At 48.2% G+C, this 6,885-nt stretch overlaps 2 long non-coding RNA genes and 1 other non-coding gene across 3 annotated transcripts; all 3 read left to right on the top strand.

The window, feature by feature from the left end:
• Nucleotides 1-539: 539 nt before the first annotated feature.
• LOC120042250 lies at nucleotides 540-1,297 on the top strand. Its single transcript, XR_005476053.1, has 3 exons — nucleotides 540-644; nucleotides 1,045-1,151; nucleotides 1,266-1,297. It is a non-coding gene; the product is annotated as an uncharacterized LOC120042250 (long non-coding RNA).
• Nucleotide 1,298: 1 nt separating this feature from the next.
• On the top strand, nucleotides 1,299-2,017 carry LOC120042251. Its single transcript, XR_005476054.1, has 3 exons — nucleotides 1,299-1,338; nucleotides 1,626-1,741; nucleotides 1,910-2,017. It is a non-coding gene; the product is annotated as an uncharacterized LOC120042251 (long non-coding RNA).
• Nucleotides 2,018-5,793: 3,776 nt separating this feature from the next.
• trnaa-cgc lies at nucleotides 5,794-5,865 on the top strand. The gene has a single exon. It is a non-coding gene; the product is annotated as a tRNA-Ala (tRNA).
• Nucleotides 5,866-6,885: the final 1,020 nt, after the last annotated feature.

The following is a 6,885-nucleotide window of genomic DNA, read 5'->3' on the forward strand; positions in this document are numbered from 1 at the left end:
TGCTTTCTTTTCTCCTGTCCTTGTGACTTGACAGGGCCAGCTTCTCTCTTCCATGCACCTCTCAGCTGACCTACCGTCCATCAGTCATGACCACAGACTCGTCTCCGCAGCCCCCCTGCCTATCTCCTCCCTCATGGCCAATCAAACCAGTGGGACCGGTGAAGGTTCCTCCTATGTACAGAACTACATGCCTCTGTTCACTGCGCCAGTGCCACCTAGTGGTCAGGCTGGAGGCTCCTCCCTCATGCAACCCTCAGCCCCTCCCACACTGCCACACACCCAGCCCTGCCAAGGTGCTGTCACAGCAACATCAGTAGCCACCCCACCCCTGGACGATGCCACAAGCCTGGACGGTTCCCCACCCCCATCTGTCATCACACACACTGCCTCCTCCATTGTTACACCCAGTGAGGCTGCCACCACCTTCAGTCAGGGCTCTGAGCTCAGCTCCTTAACCCGGGCTCCTCCACCACCACCACCCCCCCTCCAGCCCCTGGCACCCTCACCTGCCATCCCCCTCCAACCCCCCCATACTTTCGCCCTGCCCAGACCCATCCAGCCTTCTTGCTCCAGCAAAAAGACATGCCATGTGCAAAGGATAGTTCCTGCCAACCCCATCCCCTCATCTCACCTCATCCTAACAAGTGAGTTAATCACATCCCAAACTATTTCATTGTTGATGGATGAGAATGGTGTATTGATATTAATATTGAATGTAATATTGAATTAATTCATGGCTAGCAGGTGCTACTCCCAAAACACTACCATTTATTGAAGTGGGGGGTTACTGCTTCACTAGAGAGCCATCTCATATTGTGATCACACCACAAGGTGGCAATACTGTTTGTCATTTTTATAGTCAGTAAAGACTATTGTAAAGAAAAACTGAATGAAACCTAGTCAATATTTGCAAGCAATTGAGCCCAAATGATCCTAGCAAAGATCATCAATGACATCCAAGCTCAATATTAGAGATGAAATAAATGAGAGAAAATCAGCATTTATTCTGTGACTGTTGTAATGTCAAATATTTTGCTGTCTCAGCCCCCTTCCCAGGGCATACCAGTGCAGTGATTGTTACTCCAACTCCCCTGAAAGCAGACGTGGTTCCCTCAACTGGCGTGGTCATCGCCTCCTCAAGCCTATCAAGGGTAAGACCGTGTCTGCTCTGAAGGGCCTGCCTTACTTTACACTGAACCCAGTTTTATGTTAGTTCGTTTTCATTTAATTTGTGTTTTATTTCTTCCCATCCCCCTCTCTCTCAGGCTCCTGGATTTCATATCCTTCCACAGACTCCGAAGTCTCCCCAGCTCATTATCAATAAAGAGGACTGTACTGGTGAGTGACATACACCAAGCCCTTATTTTTTCTGTTGTATGTACACTAACCTCAGTCAAGTGTCCGAGGGTACTTTCCTCCTGTCTAACCTAAGCTATCGATCTAATAACTTTACATATGCATACAGAATGTGGCATGGTAACATTCATACACATTGTTTTTGGAATGTTTACAGCACTTCTGCTTTCCATAACATTATTGATTTGTCTTTGTGAGTTGGTGCTCACTGGTGTAGCAGTCTTTGTTGTGATGGTTTTTGGCAACTCTGGATTATCTGTGTCTCCCAGGGCATGAGGAGCGTGGCTCAGGTCAGGGGTCACCGTGTGGGTCAGAGCAGGTCTCCAGTCCTAAGTCTCCCCTCAGCAGCAGCAGCACAGCCCTCTCTAAGAACGAGTCCAACCAGGTATCATCAGCCCACATGCCTGCTTCTCTCTCTGTCTCTGTGTGCGTTTCTTTGACTGTATAAATTCAGCTTTTTCAAGCAGGTCTGGTGCTGAGTGTGCCTGCCGTAGAAGCATTGTGGACACTGATCATTGTGATGATACTTGTCTCTCCTCCCTATCTGTTCCAGAGCCGTAGGGTGACCCACATCACTGCTGAACAGAAGAGGCGCTTTAACATCAACATTGGCTTCAAAACACTGAGCAGCCTGGTTCCCACTCTCAAGTCCCAGTCCAATGTAAAGCCATTATCTTGTCTGTCATCCATCTTCTGAGTCATCATACTCATATCTTCCAAATCTAGCTTTTGATGGCTTTTATTTCAAGTTCAGTTCAGAAGCATTGTGTATGCACATCCTGTTATTTTCAGATGCAGGGTACAAATAGTAAAGTAATGAAAGAAAGATGGATACCCTCACACTGTTGAATGTTCCAACATGCAACCCAAAGCTTCTATTTCAACTATTAAAAAATATATATATATTTCTACATGACCTTCCCAATATCGGCACCCATTCTTGTTATGTTTAATACCAGATCAGTAATAAACCAATAAGTCACATTTGGGCAGTCTTGATACAACATTTTGAACAGCTGAAGGTACCGAGCTGTCTCATGGGACTCCAGGACCCCTAAACCCCTCGAGGACCAACACCACCAACACGGGCTGGACCACCACTGAGGCTCTCAGTACAACGGAACAACTGGATGACATCTCCGGCTGGCAACTTGACTCACAGCAAATCCCACACCATGGGACTCCAGTACCCCTAAACCCCTCGAGGACCAACACCACCACCACGGGCTGGACCACCACTGAGGCTTTCAGTACAGCAGAGGAACGCCCGGACATACACTGCACCTGCACCTTACACACCCCACACCCCATACAAAAGATAGGGGGTCATTAAGACCACAAAAATAGACCTCCAATAGCACTATAGAGTTACCATGACCATGGACTCTCAAAAATTACTTTCCTTTAGCCACTTTACTAGCACTATAGAGTTACCATGACCATGGACTCTCAATAAAACTTTCCTTTTAGTCAAAAAAAAAGAAAAAAAAGAGGAGAAAAAAGGGGAGGGATATATTTAGATATATTCCTTTTCTTTTTTGGTTTCTTGAACTCGGGGCTACCATGACCATGGGCCTTGATGAAAAGAAACAATAAAATAGAACTAAATTAAAACCAAAAAAAAAACTTACCAACCCACCATCCTTCCAAAATACCTCTCATCTACACCCACCAGCACCCCCAACGGACGAGAACCTTTTTTCTCCAACTACTCTGGGGACCCCGACCTTGGCGACTCACCCGCGGCGAGTACACCCTAAGCAATTAGGCCCGGCCATACACCAAGAAAGAAGACAGGAGGAAATGGCTAGACCGGACTCCTCGGGACCCCTCGGGGTCCTGTTGGCAGACCTATCGGCACAACCCTCCCAACCCCGCACAAACAGGAGACTCACGTACCGCGCTGGACGACTATCTACCCCAGTTTAGAACTGGATTGGCAGTATGTCCAGTAGCGCGTGTTTCATCCTTGGGGTTGGGGCAGCTAAAAGCGGGGCTTTGGGTATGGCGCTGCGCCTGGAGTATCGCCTTGGCCGTGTAAATCCTGGGGTGCCCAGATTATGTCTGGCGGAGAATTGGATCCCACTAATTTTCACTGGGGGACCCCTTACCCCGCCGCACTAAGCCTGGACAACCGATCTACACTTTTTTACCTGGACTACGATCCAATTCACTGTTTAGGGAGGATATACCTCTGGAAACGCTACGATCCTGGAAGGGAGTTATTCCATTGGTCACTTTCACCCAAACCACTGAATTACCTAGGACCGAAATGGTAGGGATGGAACATGGCTATCAACTGTAACTCCTGGCAGACGTACAAACACAAAGGCCAGAGGTTGTTTTGCCTGATCCAAAAAAAAACGATAGACTTCCTGATACGTAGGACGGAACTCCTAAGGTGGATGTATGACAGCCGTGAAGAGGGCTAGCCTTTTGGGTTCTTATCTGCCCAAACCTATGGGAGTTCAATGACTTACCACTCGACAGGGACACATGGCAAACCAACTGAGGTCCGGACCTGCACAAGGTACGCAACTCGACGGTTTTGCCTGATCCTACGTTGAGTATACCCATACGGACCAGCTGGATTGGACTATACATGGGTTGATTCAGAGTTAGGCTCCTGGAAGGGAATAACCCCTGAAATACACACATGATTGAAAACATCCAGGACCTAAACTGACGAACACGGAAGTAAATACATAGACAACGTGGAGCTAAGCGAGAAGGATCCGAGAGGGAGTAAACTCCTAGGTTGCACTATGCTTTCCACATCCGTTGACAAAGCGGACCTAGACATCTTGACCCCACCACTCGATATGGACACATGGCAACCAACCGAGGACCAAACCTGCATAAGGGGCGCAACTCAAGGGATTTTGCCTGATCCTAAATCGAGTCGACAGACCTACCTAAACTTAATCATTCTAAAAAACTATACCTTACCCTAACCCGAACCCTAACCTTAACAATTCTAAAAAACCATACCTAACCTTAACCCTTACCCTAACCCTAACCTTAACCACTCTAAAAACTATACCTTACCCTAACCTCAACCCTAACCTTAACCATTTTACTAACTATACCTAACCCTAACCCCTACCCTACGGACAGACAACTCTTTAACCCTAGTCATGGGTTAATCTACAAGTGGGCACCATGGGGCCTACGACTTTGGCCGGCCGCGCCCGGACCCCTCCGGACCGCGCGCATATGAGTGGAGTGCACCCCCTCCCTTCCCCCCTCCGGTTTCCACGTGTCAGAGATGGAAGTGGATCAACCGACTCAAAACTAGAACCCTAACCCTAACCCCTAACCCTGACCCTAACCCTAACACATTTTTTAAAAAGCGACTAGCGACAAATCTAGCGACTTTTTCTGGTGTTATTTGAGACTTTTGTTGACTCTGACGTGAAGCGGGTGCTGCCGTGGGCCCCATCCCCGTCCAAAAGCACTCACAGGTGGCCCAGTCCTCACGCAGCAGTCCCTCCCAGCTGCAGTCAGAGCAGAAGATGTTCACCCCTCCGCGTCCAGACTGCAAATGAATCGCGCATGCGGGAAGCCGCAGCTGCATGCCCCCGCCCTGGCTTACATTAAAAAAAATAACTATAAACCTGAATTAGGGCCAGACTAGTTACCATAATCTTCTCACATTGCCATTGACAGTTTTTTCTATTGTCTCTTTTTGGTCCATCTAGATTGTTAATGTAGATTGTATACAAAAATTTTAAAAAAAATTATGGTTAAAAATGTTCATGTTTTACTGTGACTTGTTGTAGGCTCCTAAGTGGACCATAAGGTTAAAAACCAAACCAAATTAAGAAAACGAAACAAAAAAAATGTAATAAAAAAATAAGTAACTCCGCCAGAGTGTCTCTTTTGGGTCAATTTTTCCGGTCCCGAGCCAGGATAAAGGAGGGTTGGAATTGTGACATAAAAAAAACAAGAATCGACAGAAGAAAGTTAATTTGTAGTTGTAAACATATTTAGGGTGTTTTTTACTCACTTTTTGTCTCTCCCACGATGTTATTCCTCTCTCCTACAGCGTCCGTCACAATTACATGCACATGGCCAATTGTGCAAATTAGGCGATGACGTCATTTAGCGACTTCTGGCGACTTTTTGGACAGCCAATAGCTACTTTCCTTACTGAGGAGTTGGCAACACTGCTAACTTTAAACATCAGCTATCTGAGCAGCTAACCGATTGCTGCAGCTGTTACATAGCCCATCTGTAAATAGCCCACCCAATCTACCTACCTCATCCCCATATTGTTTTTATTTACTTTCTGCTCTTTTGCACACCAGTATTTCTACTTGCACATCATCATCTGCTCATCTATCACTCCAGTGTTAATTTGCTAAATTGTAATTACTTCGCTACTATGGCCTATTTATTGCCTTACCTCCTCACGCCATAGAAACTCAACAGAAAGGGGATGTAGCTCAGTGGTAGAGCGCATGCTTCGCATGTATGAGGTCCTGGGTTCAATCCCCAGCTTCTCCATTTTAAATTGTTGCATTGACACAACTCCTACAGAATGTTCAAGTTCTAAGCAGGAAACAGAGATGTGCTAAATAATTTGGTGTTGTAATCTGAAGAATATGCGTTCTATCCCTGGTCGTACATTTATAGAACAGAAGTGGCATGTTTGCCAACTTTTATGGCATCATTTTCAAAAACTGAAGTTCATGTGTTCCATCCCTGTCCGTGCCTTTATTAACCCTCCCGTTGTCCTCCTATTATGCCTAGCACACAGTGTCCCCCCCGGGTCACCCTGTCCCGTCTTGGCTAAAGGCCCAGTGGGCACAAGTGTGACAGTATGGGTGTGAACAGCCTTTGCAGATGTATTTCTTACACCTGCAGCACGCGGTGTGTGTCTTGGCGTCCTTCTTGGGTGGGCAGAGCTGACACCTCTTCCTCTTACTCGCCTCCAGCCGGGCAGCCGGGGCTGGGTCGGAGGCGGCGGCCGGGCCGACGGCTCGCTCAAGGGCTTGCGGACGAGCCTCGGCGGATACACGCTCGCCCCGTATGACTTTGACAAGTGCTGAGGCGGCTTCGGTGCGGGGGAGACGCTGCCTTCTTTGGATCAAGGGCTTCACGAGCGCCTTTCCGAGCTGCTCCAGGAACACCCTCCTCTTGTTCCGCTTCCCGGGCATCCAGTCGGGGTTGATCTCTCGCCATATGACAAAGGCGTTGTAGGAGGACACGTCGAGGATGTTGTGGAAGATGACCAGGGGCCAGCGGGCGGTCATCCGTCTGCAGCTGTAGGTGCCGACCACCTTGTCTAGGTTGTCCACGCCGCCCTTGTTGCAGTTGTAGTCTAGGATGAGGGCCGGCTTCCGGTCTCGGCGATCGCTAACGTCGGGCTCCGCGTGCCGCGTGCTCAGAAGCAGCACGTTCTTATTTCTCTTTGCCAGGTAGGACACTAGAGTGGCGGTGGGCGTGAAGGCGAACCTGGAGGACGAGACCTGTCTGTCCTTGGACTGGAGCAGCGCGGGAGGGAGCTCGGGCTTGTTCTTTCGC

Source organism: Salvelinus namaycush, unplaced genomic scaffold (assembly GCF_016432855.1).
Source record: "Salvelinus namaycush isolate Seneca unplaced genomic scaffold, SaNama_1.0 Scaffold649, whole genome shotgun sequence".
Lineage (NCBI taxonomy): Eukaryota > Metazoa > Chordata > Actinopteri > Salmoniformes > Salmonidae > Salvelinus > Salvelinus namaycush.